General features: G+C 34.1%; 1 protein-coding gene across 1 annotated transcript in view; it reads left to right on the top strand.

Moving 5' to 3' along the window:
• The window catches only part of ANO3 (anoctamin 3), a 361,383-nt gene that overhangs the window by 120,663 nt on the left and 224,085 nt on the right, over window positions 1–16,635 (top strand). The gene's annotated exons all lie outside the window — the stretch shown is intronic.

Here is a 16,635-nt window from a genome sequence, read left to right as displayed (position 1 = left end):
ATGAAAGAATGTTTTTCCCAATATCCCCTATGAAAAATAGGTACCATAACTCCTTTCTATTTTTGTTAATGTGAAGAATTTAAATATGTGCCTTGTACTTTTAATTTATATTTCTCCGACTACCAGAGAAAATATTTTTCCCATTCAAAATAATTTATTTATGATTCTTTTTAGATTAGGATCTGATAATGTGGTCTATAAATGCTCTGCATTTTTCTTTTATTTTTTTCTGTTTTTTTTTTTTAATTTTCTTTAGCTTCTTTTTGTTTTTTATATCAATCAGGGTTCAATCAGGGAGGCAGAATAAGAAATACTTTCAGCCTTATGGAATACGGATTTATTATGGGAATCAGAATTTATCCATCTATAAGAGTTTTGGAGAATAATGGTCCAGGAATGGATGTTGCAGCATCAGCAAAAAGGCCTGTCTGAAGTAGCAGACAATTCAGAGCTTGTTAAAGAATTTGGGATGGGACCCTGATGGAGTGCTGGTGGAGCAGCCTATGGAAAGGCTATTGCCTGTGTATCTGCTGGTGGCATGGATGGCATTGGCATTTCTGTGGGGAAGAAAGATCTGGGCACAGTACCAGGAAGAACAAGAGCTAGCTGGAATCAGTCTGCACTTCTGTGTCATTCTCTCATTGCCTCTAAACACAATGCCCTTCAGAGTGCAGTGGCTGTTGCTTCCTGTTAATATTTCTTCTTGCACAAATTTCTCTTTTGATAAGCTTTAACCTGGAACCATACAGGGAAGGAAATTCAGGAAAACAAAATTGTAGTTTAGCGAAATTAACATGAAACAGACATGACGAAGCACATGATCAATGTTCATAAATGTCCACAAAATACAAAGATGGTTATATATACTTATAACCATCTGTTAAATGAAGTTTATTGATTATAGTAAGTTATCTAGATCTTTCCTTATTCATTTGTTTACTTCGGTCTACTATATTGTTTAAATTTTTAGAGATGTATATATTGTCTTCCATTACATTTGCAATCTTAATAATTTCTTGATTGTCTAATGGTTTTGCTTTTGTATTCAAGGCCATGTGGTTTGATGCATAAAATATATTACTGTTTTATCTTATTTATCAATTATACTTTTATCTTTATGTAATGTGCTTCTTTAACATTTTATTCCTCCAAATGTGAAATTCCACCTTGACCAATAAGAATACTGTTAGATGTGCTGAGTTTTAATTTGCATTTACCTGGAATCACTTTGACTACCACTTTACTACTTTGCTTTAAATTTTTTTTTTATTACAAAGTACATATCTTGATTTTGAGTAAATATAAATCTCTGTCTTATAGTGGAAAAATAAGTCTATTTATATTTGAAATATTAGCTGATATACTTGATTTTATTCATTCCATTTTGCTTTGAACTTATGTATGTACATGGATGAGTACACATTTTCCTTTTCCTTATTTTCCTTGTTTGCTCAAGGTACAATATATTTCATTTATTTTCTCCTTAGGAAAATTACAATTCTTTTCCCACTCATTAAATATTACATTAATTTTTCTTGTTCTCATGATATGCTTTATTTAAAATAAATTATTTTGTCTATTAAAGTACATGCTTCTAGTTTCCTCTTGTTTGATCTTCTCCCCAATAAAAGAAGGTCTTAAGACTATTTTCATTTTCCACTTTTCCTTTCTCATTCTCCCACTCCTCATCATACTCCTATAACATCTTTACTTCCCACTTCCAACCACCTAGATTTTTTGAGAGAATCGATAACTAATAAGAATTTAATTTTATATTGTTTCCTTTCTTTTCACTGTCTTTTTTATAGCTCTTATAAGTATCCCTGGAAAGTGTATTATTATTTGCTTGAATGTAATTAGATAGATAAATAGATAAACATTTGATACTACTATATTTTATCTTCTTATTTTATCTTGTAGTCTCTCTTCTGATTCATCTTTTTTTTTTCAGTAGAATCTTTCCTTAAGTGTTTCCTAAAGACTTTTCTTAAGTCTCTCCTTAAGTGAGTTATATATTCCTCAAATTATTGCAAATCCTCAAATGTCTTCCTATACTTGAGAATAAATCATGTGTCATCTAGGTATGTGATTCCGGGATGAAGTCATCTTTATCACCAATCTGAAGAAGCTATTCTAGCTTCCAGTGTTGCAGATTAAAAAATGTGACATCAGTCTCTCTTCTGTTTTCTTAGCCAATATTTTATTGATTCCCAAGTGACAAAATCTAATTTGAGGATTTTAAAATATAGTCACTAAAGTTAACAGGCAAAATTTCCTGAAAGGAACCATATGCAAATCTCTGTTTTTATTGTATAAAATGTAATATTATAATTTTTCCCCAAATGTTCAATCATTGTTTTGCAATAAAACACCACCAACTTGGAAGACTTGGAACTGGGCTTATATAACCATTTTCTATCTATTCTTAAGTAATTATAAAGATGTACTGTTTCTTCTGGTATAAATCTGACAGAGACTGAAAATATATATTCTGGCTGAATTTGGCATGTAGATTCCAAATATATATTTGTTAAATGTAGCTTTCTCCTATTACTTGTAGAAAGTAGAGGAAGGAGGAAGAAGAACTTTATATGATATAAAGTATGATTTGCTGAATGTTATTTGAGGTGACATGATGTAATCAATTATTCAGTGATGCTAATGTAGATTCTTTAGACTTTTTTTTCATGATTACAAAGGCTAAACTGATACATTGATACATAATTGGTTTTGATACGTAAATGGTTTCAAGTTCCCAATATTGATCTTTTAAGTAAATTTAATGATGTCTCATTAGTTAAATAATTAATTTAACAATATTTTCATCATATAAATTTTATTTTGGCAAACTTTTCTCTTGGTCATAGTATAGTATTTAATTTCAGACTCCACTCAAATTCAGATTCCCACAAAATTTCTCTTTGTTGATTGAATCAAGTGGATTTTCTATACCATTTCCACTATTTACCTTCAGAAAAGAAAGAGAAATAACCATAGTCAAATCAGCCATAAGGATCATATTTACAAAGTCAGAGCACATGAAATTCTCTTCCAGTAGACAAGTATCCCAGAATATGAGGGATATCTAATCCATGAGCCTTATACCAAAGAGACACCTTGAGCCAAGAAGGCAAAGTTTTTTTTTACACTGTTTGACAGCATGCCAGTTTATACACCAAGATAAGTGTGTAGGCTCTACAATCCCCAAACAAGGCCTTCCTTACACCTTTCTCTGCTAGCTTAAAATGAGGGCCTCCATGGTCAAGTGCTGATTTTTTTTTTTTATTTTTCAATTTCGAATCTGAGCTATCATTGAATTAAAGTGGCATGATGATATTTTGTATCCAGATTATTTTTAAATTCTTATCATTTTATATTTCTTTTTTGCATTTATGTTTCTAACATAAGTAATACATATTTGACAGATAAGGGGACCACATCACTTACTGTCCAAACCAGGACCCTTTTAAAAAAGTTTGAGGCTATTAATTACACTGCAACGAAAGGCAACCCAGAACATAAGGTCCTTCTAGGAATGAATGAAGAATAAGGTTGAAATATTGATAAGCAAAGTGAAAAAAATTTCAGTCCACTCATATCTCCTCAATGCAGACTTAGCTATATTTGAGTTGTATCATTACAGATATATCTATTCATATATAATTTTTTGCAAAATTGATCGCATACAGTAATATTCTTTGCAGTCTACTTTTATTAATAAACAATGTATAAGGAACCTTTATTTCAGTAAATAAATATCTATGTGCACTATCTTTTTAAAGGATTGCTTAGTATTACATTGTTCATCTCTTCGGAAGAATGACAAGCCATTAGACATATTCTTTACTCCAGCTGGACTGGTTATGGTCAGATAGAGACCACATAACCAGTGTTCATAACCAGTCACTCCAGCTTATCAGGGGTCAAGCATATATCATCTCTGAAAAGTAAATTGGTAACTACAAAAGTGACCTTCATTTCTACCCTTTTACTGGCAAACACCCGAACAACCAATACAGCACAGGCCTAGCTAGATCAGTCAGCTAGAGGCATCAGGCTATCAGAAGAGACACTAACCATAAAGAACTGGCACCATCACACTCAGAATATCAGCTGAGTATCATCTTTGCTCAAAAGCATGGCAATTCACCAAAATGCGGTAGAGTGGTTGATATAACCAGAGTGTAAGTTTAAGTGCTTACTTCCCCCATGCCCAACTGAGTAATCATAGAAAATAAATCAATAAGTATTACACTCTTAGATTTTCAAACACACACACATGCACACACACACACACACACACACGCACACACACACACATCAAAAACAGTCTTTATGAAATTATCTGCCTGGAAGAAATAAATCACAAAGCAAAGCCATAGTCTTGCACACTAATCTTGAAAAGCAATTATACTGGATTTTTATTTGAATGTCTTATTTTTAGACTCTTTTGACTAATAAAAAACAGTAGTTGAGGATCATGGAAAACGATTTATTCAGTAAGTGTGTATTTGATTAGCATTTAAGTGTCAAAGATCTTTTAGAAACTGTGAGAAATAGAAAAATGAGTCAGTACAAAGTCTTCCTTAAAGTATTTCTTCTGAACAAGGAGTAAAGTATGAACCTACTTTCAAAAGCTTTAATGTATAATACATGGTAAAACATGGTAAAAATGCCATGAAATGATGTTTTTCATATTCTATAGGAATTAGAGAAGGTTAAATCCACATCTAACTGGCTTCATGGTGGGTAAATATGGATGGAGGAAGGCTTCATCCTAGAAATTGCATTACTCTGGGGCCTTGAAGGATGGATAGGGGTTGAGAAAATTTATGAAAATCTATAAAAGATTGTCTTAAAAACAAGATTGGAAAGTACTAAGAGCAGATTATAGATCATGGAGCTCCCTGAATTGTAGAACAGTGAACATGCACTTGATTCTACAGACAACTTAAAGAAGTACTATAAGTTTTCAGCAGGGGCATAAGTTACAACTTTGTTCAATCCATTATCACCTACTTTGTTTCACAGATCGGCCTTCTCTTGATGCTGTGTTCTTAAGCAAATATTTTGTGTTCTTGTCTCTTCAAAATACTATGTGGTATTTTCAAAGAAGATAGAGGCTGCTAACTTTCCTCCATTGCTTTCTCTTAGCTTTTATCAATCAGGAATGTTGTATCGGAAGGCTTCTCTGAGCATGCAGTCTGAATATCAGCAGGACTAATCTGCTTAATTCTTTTATACCATCCCATGTGGCCAGGAACCACAGGCTTTCGGGGGAAGCAGTTGTTAAATTGTACTCCACCCTCCCATTTGTCACAGCAGGTGGTTTTTTGAAGAGCTTGTTTGTGTCTTTAATATAATATGAATGGCAACTAGACCCCCAAAAGTACTTAATATATTAATATAAATATATAAATATCAATAAATTTTAAAAATATAAAATATTTTAATGTATTTTCCGTGGCTTTACATGAGAAAGAAGACAATTGCTCAGGAAACTAAATAAGCATTTTTCTTGAAATCATTTAAGTTTTTAAATTTATTGATTTCTTTCCTTATTTATTAGTAGCATTTACTAAGTTTGTGTGGCAGGAACTATATTCAAATATTCTACACTCAATCTTCTCTCAAGGAGACCATAATCTACCTCTAATCTATTTCTGTTTCCATTTAGGCAAGGAAAAGAAGACCTAGCAATTTCAATTTCAATTAAGTCAGAGATTCAAGATGCAAAGAAGCTATGACATACTCTCTTAGTATTTACAATAGAGCACAATACAGGGAAGCTATGACATACTCTCTTAGTATTTACAATAGAGCACAATACAGGGAAGCTTACAATTAATTACCTGAGCTGAGGGTCATGTATCTGAGTTCACTTTAAAAATTTTATATATATAAAATTTATTTAAGTATAGTTGGTATACAGTATATTAGTTCATACTGTTCATAGTGACATTCATATACCTTACAATGTGATCACCACAGTAAGTCTAGTAATCGTGTCACCATGCAGTTATCACACTGTTGACTATATTTTGCTTTACTTTTTTTCACCCATCAAAGAATAAAAAGCCTCCCAGTGATGTAAAGAACAGAGTCGTTATCTTTTTGGGGATCAAAATTAGCACGGGGCCTGACGAATTAATTACTTAGGAGGACAGGAGACAGGTGGTGAACTGTGGGAGGGCTGATGCAGCAGAAACCTCAATAAGAAAAAAAGCTGGGGTTCAAAACTGAAAAAGAAAAATTGGAACTGTAGAAAGATAAATATGGAGGGAGTCTAAAGACATGTACATAATAAATATAAAATCAATATATATCATTTATAGAAAGTATGAAAATGACAGATATGAAGATATGAAATATGGAGATATGAAAAAAAATCAGCCATACTCCTAACTGGCAAGTCTTTCTAGTATTTTTTTTTTCTGTTTTGAAAAACATAGTCAAGATCATACTATATATGATATTAATTATATTCCCTCAATGGGAATTTTATAAAACAAATATTTTCTCATCATTAAAATTTGAACATGTTTGAAACCAAAAATAGTAAGAAAAAAGAACCCAACAATTAGTTTAGCCTTCCTCAACGAGGCTACTTAATATTCATTCCTAAACTTTCTGTAATGGAGATGTCAGTATCAAAATATTTCCTTTTATCAATCAGGGGAAGATTTATTTTTTCAGGAAGGTCTTTGCTCAAACCCCTTTTTCTGAACTCCCCACTTCCAAAACATACACAATATCTGTCCACACACACACACACACACACACACACACACACACACACACACACATTTTCCTTCTCTTCACATTGCCTTTCCTGTAAAGCAGATGGAGCTTGATTTTTCCTAGGCCCCTCACAAAGATGTTCTTCTAGCAACCTTCCCTAAAAGACTGATTTTAAAACAAGCAGAGATGTTCTTTGAATCCCCTGCTAGTCAATCTGTCAGTCCAGCCTAAAATACTTCTAATTAAAAGTAATCGAAATTTATTTGAAGATAATGTAATCATAGCTGCACTGCAGAGGTTAAGGTGCAAAGGTGTTAGAAATAATTCTGAACTATTTTGGGGAGGAAAATTAATTTCTAATGAGGTTCAAATTTTTATCCCTGTCTACCTCCAGCACACACATCTTGCCTCCTGCTGGGTTGTGGGTCAAGGATTTGGTTGGAGAAAATCAGACAACTGCAGAAAGAAGAGGTTCTAGAAAATTGAAGATGTATAAAATATACATCAAAGTATAGAATATAATCAGAGGCTTTTAATTCTTTCAACTGTTCTTCCTAATTCAATCATAAATTGAATTAATGCTCACATTTCAAAAATATTTTATGCTAATCCCAGTGATTTAAGTCTTTTTAGAAAGATTAGTTCCACAGAGGTTATAATTATAATAATAGTATCTATATTTATTGGGTGTTAATTTCCTGTTATGGACTACTCATTGAATACATTATCTAATTTAATCCTCACCTAGGAGGATTGGGCTGTATCAGAATCCAATGAGCTGGTTGTTGTCAGAATGACCTATGAGTTGAATTGTATTAGAATTTTAACTGCAAATGAACAAAACAAACAAAAACACCTTCAGGTTAGTCATTATTGTTCTGGATTTCAATGCTCTCTTCTATAAAATATCTGTAAAACAAATCTTTGTGGAGATAGTCTCCAAGGTTTATTCTAGATATTCAGTTGGAGATAAATCCATATGTAGTTCATTCTCCATACCCAAGTATTTCAGTGCCTGCATTCTGAGCTCTTACTGACTACTCAACATTTGCTTTCTTGAAGCACCATTATCCTTCATTAAAGAAGGATGCACATTTTTTGCTACACTTCCCATTGAGAGTGCAATGCACTTTCTCTCTTCTTGCTTCAGATGACTTCAGGCCCAGTCACTGAAAATTCAGGAGAGACCGTGAGTCAGAACCACCAAGCTGAGCCTAGTCAACCTGTAGAATACCATGAAAGAGCAATAAATTGTTGTTTTGAGCCTCTAGTTTCAGACTGATTTGTTATGCAGCCTTATAAAACTGGAACATCTGCATGTTTAAAGCTTTATTCCCTTTGCTGCCCTTCTATCATGTACCATAGGCGAAATCAAAGACCATCCATTAGTATCTCAACTTATTTGAGGCTCTGGAAATCTTGAATCTCTTCATCTCTCTCTTTCTCATCTGCCTTTATTTGGATCTTTCACCTGAATCTGAGTTGATCTCACAAACCTTTAAAACTCAGGAAACCACACTTTTTTGTTGTGTCTCTTCAGTAATATCTTACATCTTCCAGGAGGAACTTAGGAGGTTTGAATGAGGCAGCAGTCAGTGATAAGAAGGAAAGAGACTGTACTGAAAATGCGTTGAGCTGACCCCTAATCCAATATTAGCTACTGAGGTTTGGCCTTCTGAAAGTTTCTTCACCTCTTTGGGTAGCAGATGCCTTCTCTTTCAAATAAGGTGTTGGTTTATGTGGTCTTAAGTTCTTTGGTGTTCTTGGCCTGTTTCTTTTATAATATTAAAATAATAATCTACTTACTTTATAGGACTTTTATGAAGATTAAATTACCATGGGTAGCATTTTATTCAGCATCTATAATAAGTTATCCAGCGTCAATATCATATGAGTCAAGGTCTCAATAGTGAAGCACAAGAAGAGAACTCAGGTGTAATGTACTAGACATTTAATATAGCTTATCTAATAAAACCATTCTACTGGATAAGTGGAGGCTACCCATATTTCCCATGTTAAAGTTTAAGAGAAAAAGATAAAAAACATTGCATCTGTGGCTGCCTTCCTCTACAAGAAGAGCCCAACTCTACCCTTCTGTAAGTGCCAGTGTTCACAGCCTACTTTTGGAAAATTAATCCTTATGTCCGGATATAATAACCAGCCTCAAAACTTGAAATAAGGGGACTTACTATCAGCTCTGGAGATTTGCTGGGACTTACAGTCACTAAGAAAGGTCCTCCCTTCCCTCTCCCAGCAAACCTTGCGCAACTGCCACCCACGCTGCGACACTGGAGACAGGGGACGCGGGGTTATTCCTTAAGTAGCCACTAAGGGGAGCCGGACGCTGGACCGCCCTCCGACGTTGCCATGACAACACTGGGCGCGCAGTCTGGGAAGTGATGCACCGGCTAAAGCAGGTGTCTGTTAGCAGCGCGCTCGCGGAGGCTCTGGAATTGCGTGGAGCCAGGAATCCTCTCAGAAAGTCTGGCTCCTATTTCTCCGCCTCCCTCTCAGACAGCTCCCTAACCCGACGGGGACGAACAGAGTGAAAATGGTCCACCATTCAGGCTCGATTCAGTCCTTTAAACAGCAAAAAGGTCAGTTGGAATCTGTCCCCCCTCCCTGCGGGTGTCACGTCTCCCTCTGCATGCCCTTGCAGTTGTGTAGGAGCATCCTTTCCAGCTAATACGACGCAGAGGTGGAGAACTCTGTGAAGTTTTTTTTTTTTTTTTCTCTCTCTCTCTTTTAATTGTTCCTTGTTGTAATGCCTCTTCACTCTGCATCCGAGATGAGTCTGATGTCTGAACCTCCGCACCGTACTTGGGAGACGCGGAATTCGTCATTTCAGGGACTTGATTTAATGTGTATTTCTGCTAAGACTGTTTCAATGCATTGCAGTAAACCAGCATAGTAGGGTTATCCTACCAGCACTCTGAGGTTTGAAGACAGAAGCATTGGACTATGTTTCCCCAGTCTGTGATTCAAATGGCCAATAAGCTTCACACAGCAGATTTTCTATTTGGGAAGCTTTCAAACTATCCTAGGATAAATGAATTTTTGGAGAGTTCCAGAAGTTGTTCTGATGAGGAGGCTCTGAAACTTTCTTGGAAAACTTTATTTTTTGTCCGTGTCTTATGCTTGATTCTGGGTTTCAGGTTTTTGTTATTGTTAGTAGGTTCCATTTGTAAGGGGTTTATATTATCTCCTTTCACTTCTAGTTCAAATTTCTCCCTGGATAAAGTGATAGGAGTCTGTATGTTTATAGTCAAATCAAGAATTTTTCCAAGTTATCCTTCTCACTCTTTGTTCCTTGTTCCTTATTTTGTTTTAAAGACTTTTAATAGAACACATTTATTTTGAGACATATTCCCAGTTTTTAGGATTTCGTCCAAAAACATTTATTAAGCAGCAACATTGCCATAGTATTGAATTAATAATGATAATTATTCCATAATTGACCATATGCTAAAGTATGTGAATTCCATAAATTTATACTTTGTTCAAGACCTCTAGGTTCTTTCAAAAATAAGTTGAATTTGAGAGTGAGTGAGAGCAGGGTGAGAGTCTGTCCAGGTAGACAAAACTTTCATCTAGTATGCAATTCTACTTCAAATCTAAATGTTCAAAAAAATTAAATTGCTTCAAAAAGTCGTATTCTCTTTAATCATTATTTTAAACACATACAAACTTTCAGAATGAAGACAGGTTATAGACACTTTATGCCAGCTTCATACAATTAATATCTTCCTCTAATGCATGGCTATGTGTAACTCATTGCTGGGACCTGGATCCTTGAAATGGCTCCCACACAATTTATCCACAATATGGATACATATTATGATTTTAAAAGCAAATAACTTACAACTTTAGGACTGTCATCGCTCAATGTGAGTGATAAAAAAATTTTGCAAATCCTGATACTTCATGCTGTTTCCTTTATGATGCTTTAGAACCTTTTTTTTTTTTTTCAAGCCTTTCTTTACTTTTTGGAACAAAAGACAACTTTAGCAGAAGGATAAATATGGAAAGGAAGAGGGGTAAGAAAGGAAGTGCCATTAAAGTGGTCTGTTTAATTCCTTCTTAACCCTAAGTAGGCATTCGGAAAGACACACCAAACTGAGGATTAGCTGTTTTAATTTTTCAAAAAGAAAGAAGCAAAACAATATTTGAAATACTTTCTCACCCCGGAGGCATGAGACAGAAAACTTGTAGGGGTGCTTTTCACCATAATATTAACCTAAAAACTGCACACTAAGAGAAAATTCTGTATTGAAACCCTGGAATTCTAAATTTTAAGCTTGTCTTTATAACTAGCTTAAAAGTGTTTAACTTCTTTGGACTTTGCTTCATATAGGATATGAAAAGATTGAATTCCTGACCTCTTGGCCTTTTCTGTGTCTCTTCCTCTATTCTATGGGGAAGGGCCAGTAGCAATATAACAGCAGAGATGATTTCTTCCTGGGCCAGATAAAGAGGAAAGCCCTGCTTTTAGTTCAGTTTTAGGAAATAATTTAGCTGAGTAATCCAGTTTATGGGGATTATTTTTGTTTTAATCAAATAAAGCCAATGTATTTTTTTATTTTAGATTTATAATACCTAGAAATAGCTTGAGATATTCAGAAAACACCCTTCTTATAAGATTTAAAAAATTTCCACCCTCACTTGGAAAACAGACACATTGTATTTAAACACTGCTGAAGGCATGGAGATTTTCCTATACATGTGAGAACTATGTAGTAATGTATCCCTAATCCAGATTCTCTCACTGATATTACTGAGTCTTTCTCAACAAATTAGTGTAGATGCCAGAATAGTTATCTGTAAAATGAAATACTATGTGTAAAACCAAATTTCTCCATTAATTTAATCGATGGTCTTCATTTTTAGCCCTGGATTTTAATCATCCACATCCTACTTACAAGTTATGTTCTTTAATATCTTTAAGCCTCAATTACCATGTCAGAGAAATGAAAATAATAATATCTATCTTGCAGATTTGTAATGTAATTTGCAGTTTGTTTGGCACACAATTGGGGCTTAGAAATTTAGTGACTACTACTACTACTACTACTACTACTACTACTAATAATAATAATAATAATAATAATTATGATTCTTCCCAGCTCATTCATCTTTTGTTGACTCCTTAGGAGTAAAAGAAACCCTTAAAGGTTCCCTTGTAATTTTTCTGCCTTATTTTTTTCCCTCACTCAGTTTTATTTCTTTGGAGTTTATAGTAAGGGAAACAGTGGATTCAAACCATCTAAGGGATAGTTCCTTACAATAGTCTGAAGTTACAGTCACAAACTACCTGACTCATATGCCCATCCCTCAGGAAACTTCAAAATTCCCATAGAATAACTTAAGATACCCAATTTATTTAATAATTTTAAAATTCCATTACAAAGAAATGGTATTTATTTACTCTCTGCTCAATCCTTATATACCAAACTCCTGCTGCGTGCCAGGCACTGTGCTTAGTGATGGTATTATCAAGACCACATTCCTTCCTGAACTTATTTCTGCATAAACATCCTGTTTCAGAGAACTTTGTAAAGTAAGAAATCTTAGCTTTGCTAAATACAACCTTTATGCGAATTGTAGGCAACTCTGCATTTTTTTAGGAAGATGTTGACATTTTGTTTCTTGGCAATGTCAGTTAAGTTGTATTTTCTGGAAAAGATTTCTACATATACTTTTGAATTTTTATTCCACCTTAAACTTTAGATTGTTTTATTAAGAAGCTTAATAAATTAGGAAGTAAAAAGTGAGAATCTTTGAGGGGGAAGCATTTATTTCTGAAGTCCCAAGGATAAGCCGGAGTGTGTTATGCTTACAGACTACTAGGAGTGTGTGTTGGCCTTCGCCTTTGCACATATTGGAGGAACGCATTAACTGGTAAATCAGCAGTGATTTCTGGTCTAAGTCCAATGGTGCTTCCCAGCCTGGCTTGCTATTTCACTTGATTTATGATGGATCCATGTGTCATACAATAGTGGGCGAGAAAAGGACAATGTTAGTTCTGGCTTCTGGGAGCTGTTATTTACCAATACATCTAGCAAGACTTTCTGAGAAACCATAGGTCACATCAAACACAGCCTGTCCCAAAATGTTTGGGCTGATCCACTGAAGCTGTTAAGTGATTCATCATTATCCTAAAGGACATTTGTTTAAACATCAAAAGAGTGCTTTTACTAATTCCACAGAATCAAACACTTCCTACTCAAATAAATGGTTTAATAATAATCATCTTTACACTTACTTACCTGGAGATTTGTAGAACATAAAGTATTTCCATTCTCATTTTCTCAAATCATTCACTATTGCTTCTAGCAATCATTCTGCTCTGTGTCCTACTCCACAATACCTAGAAGGGACACTGTTGGGGAAAATACCTAGTTTCAGAATCTCTAATATCTACTGTTTAAGCTTCCTTTTTTTCCACTGATATCTTTAGGATCTAGAACTTTCCTATACTCTTACTCTGGTAAAACCAGAAAAAAAAATCTGAAGCCATTGACAGAAATTCATTCACACATGTATTTTAACTCTCCCTGGTATTTTGACAATCTATTCTTTTATTTGTGACTGATGAAGAGAAGGCATTGTTTCTTGTAACAAAACAAAAAGACAACTGACTGATTGGGAGAAGATATTTGCTTATAATTCCAAACTTCATAGGAAAAAATGTCAGGGGAGGTTTTTTGGTTTAGAAATTATACTTCTCTTAGGCTAGTATGGAATATCAACCTGGATCATTAGAAAGGATCGAGTGTCTAATTTAGAGCCCCTTGGGTCTTCTGCCCTGTTCTTAATTTCCTTTCTTTCCTTCTACAGGAGATTTCCTAGATATTTATAATCTTATTCCCCATTGATAATTTCTCAGTAAAGAGGACAAGCTAAACTGTGAAAAGAATGGAGATATTTTAATCCCCAAAGAAAATACATACATCTGGGACCATTTCTTTAAAAGTCCTGCATATCTCAAATAGCTCAGAGGAAATACTGTATTTTTCAAAATGAGAACATTGATGTTTAAAATGATGACTTTGAATTAGCCAAAATAGTATTTATTATGCAATAAATATGTATATCCTCTACTTATAATGTAAAAATGTGAGTGTTTTAAAGCTATCTACAAGTTCAGTTATGTAAAAAAATCACATTTCTTGAGGATTCTAGACCACTGAAGTTTTCATTTGAATCTAGGATTTAATGTTATATTCTGCACATGGTTATTGCTAGAAAAAATATTGGGGCTAGATAATTACATAAACCAACTTATCAAAACAAATCCAAATCTTTTTTTAAAGCACCAAAAATTCAACCTTCTTCTGTTTATTATTTTGGTATTTTATAATTGTGCAGATGCTTAGAAAATAGGAATGTAAAATTTGTGAATTAATGTCAAGTAGTACCTTGATGAAACAAGAGCATTGACTCAGAGTTCCCTGTGACTGTACCCTGTCACTACTTCTGTAACTTTGGATATTTACCCTCTCTTAGCCATAGGTTTCTTATTCAGAATTTTGGAGTGATAATGCCCACCTCTCAGGACTGTAGTAGTGAAGGATGATAAATATAGCAACAGAAACAGCAGCTTCAGTTAATATTGTGTGGACACTGTGATTACCCACGTCTCAAAAGCTTAAAAGTACATTGTATCGTTTATACTCACTAAAGCTTTAGTAGTTAAATAAATTATTTTTCCTAGTTTTAAAGTGAAGGAATTGAGGTTTAAATATTATATGCATCGCCAAGTTAGTTTTTAATGCGTGGTCGAGCTGGGATTTGAACACAGCCCTTTCTAAAGTCTACTTTTCTAACTGTTCTATACTCCATAAGGAAGCCTAGTTGCTGCAGGTTCTTTGGAAGGAAAAAAATTAAGCAGGTGGAAGGCATCTCATTTCCACAGTTGTCTGTAGCTTCTTCCCTTGCTCTACGTCCTTCTACAAAAATATCAAAAAGGCAGAATTCTATGATTTCTTGGCTTAATCATGAGTAGCTCACTGTCCCTTCTGTGGCCTTAGTAAAATGAAAACTTTAGACAGACTAATCTTCAGGGTCCCTCTGACTCTACAGTTCATCAGAGGTTACAGAAATATAAAATCATATTCTAGACCTGGCAGTGCATTAGTACAACCAATCTCAGCTGTCTCTTCTGTTATTGCCTTTCCTCCTACATTGCACTGCAAAGCAGCAATTAATTTGAATTCTGTTTGGTTTAAACCCAACTGGCATGTAAGAAGTGTGAATCAGCTACAGAATCCAAGTTCACCAAAACATGGGTCACCATATTCACATTCTAACTGTAACTGAGGAGAGGAGGAGAGGGCTCCTCTGTGGATAAAATTGATTGGATGTTAAAGTACGTTGCTCTGAGTGTTTTGCAAATGCACTGTATTAGTTGTGATATACTTTTTACCATTATGTTTCTAGAAAGCAAATAGTCTAAGCAAAAGGCATCTCCCAAAAATAACTCCTAAAATTGGATGTATTTTATGTTTGGCTTTGGAGCACTATACTAACAGCAATTTAAAGGTAGGGGCTGCTACTTTGTAAATTCATGCACAAGGTCTGATTTAAACACAGTTTTCATCACTCATTGGTATATTGATCATTTTGTTTCATCTACCTTAGCTTACTTTCCTCAACTATAAGATCAAGGTTTCTCAAATTTGTAAGAGCTAAAGAATCAACTGGAGTTCTTGTTAAAATGTGATTTCTTCAGTCCTTCTAGACATAGAATATCATAAGGGGAGACTAAGAATCTGCATTCTTATTAAACATGCATCCTATGAGATTCTTAAAATTGAGCCCATTTGAGGAATAATTTTGTAAAGTAATACTATAACTATGTAAGCACTGAGATAATAAATTTGAGTTGAGTAGACTGTAGTAAGCTATAAATAGATACTATCTATAGTTATTAGTAGAGGCAAACTATATAGATTCTAGATACACTGAGCTATATATATGCATGTAGTACTATGAAGATATAATTTTAGTGTGTTTCTCATGTTAACTATAGTACTCAATCTTTCCTTTTTAAGGTTTGATGAGATCCTAATGGGAGTTATTATCTTGCTCATTTACTGGACATTTCAGTAAATGAGTTATTAAACGTAGGAGAAAACTCTCAAACTTTGTCTTCAGATGTTCTATTATGACCCTTATCAATACTCCAAATGTTGTCAATTCTTTAATTTTGCTCTAGGTATTTTAGTTACTATTTTTTACTGTGTAACTTTTTTGCAAAAGAAGGGGTTTTGTTGAATACTCTCTTATAATGAAATATCTCAGAATGCCTTTTTCTAATGAAATGCATGGTAAAATTTTATAGTTCTTCCTTGATTTATGTAAAGGGAAGATGTGTGTTAGGTTTGTGTTTTCTTATAATTCACTATCATAATTTAAAGTCCCTGTGAGAAAGGCAATGTGCGAAATAGGAAAAATTAATTGTACTTGAATCTTAAGACTATTACATAGTGATCATGAGCAAATTGACTAATTTCAGTTTCTTTATATATGAGATCAGAATAAGAATAAGTGCTATTATTAAATGGTGCTTTTTTACCAGACACAGTTTAAAATATTTTGTTTGGAGTAACCGACTTAATTATTGTAAAAAGAGATTTCTATTAGTGTTATTTCATAGATGAGGAAACTGAAGGACAGAAAAGTTAAGCAAAAGTTCAAGGCCACAACTAGGAGTAATGGAACTATCTGGTAGGTAGAAATGTTGTGAGAGTTAGCAGCAGTTGTGTATGCTTCCTCCTACAGGAATTGCTATATAGTAGGCTCAATACTTGTTAAGTACCACTTTTATAAGACAACAGTAATCTCTATCTACCCAGACTCCTAACTCCAAATTAATGAGATTAAAGATTGTCC

Source organism: Pteropus vampyrus, unplaced genomic scaffold (genome assembly GCF_000151845.1).
Source record: "Pteropus vampyrus isolate Shadow unplaced genomic scaffold, Pvam_2.0 Scaffold76, whole genome shotgun sequence".
In the NCBI taxonomy this organism is placed as follows: Eukaryota; Metazoa; Chordata; class Mammalia; order Chiroptera; family Pteropodidae; genus Pteropus; species Pteropus vampyrus.
The sequence above is the reverse complement of the archived record's forward strand: the minus strand, read 5'-3'. Positions and strand labels throughout refer to the sequence as shown.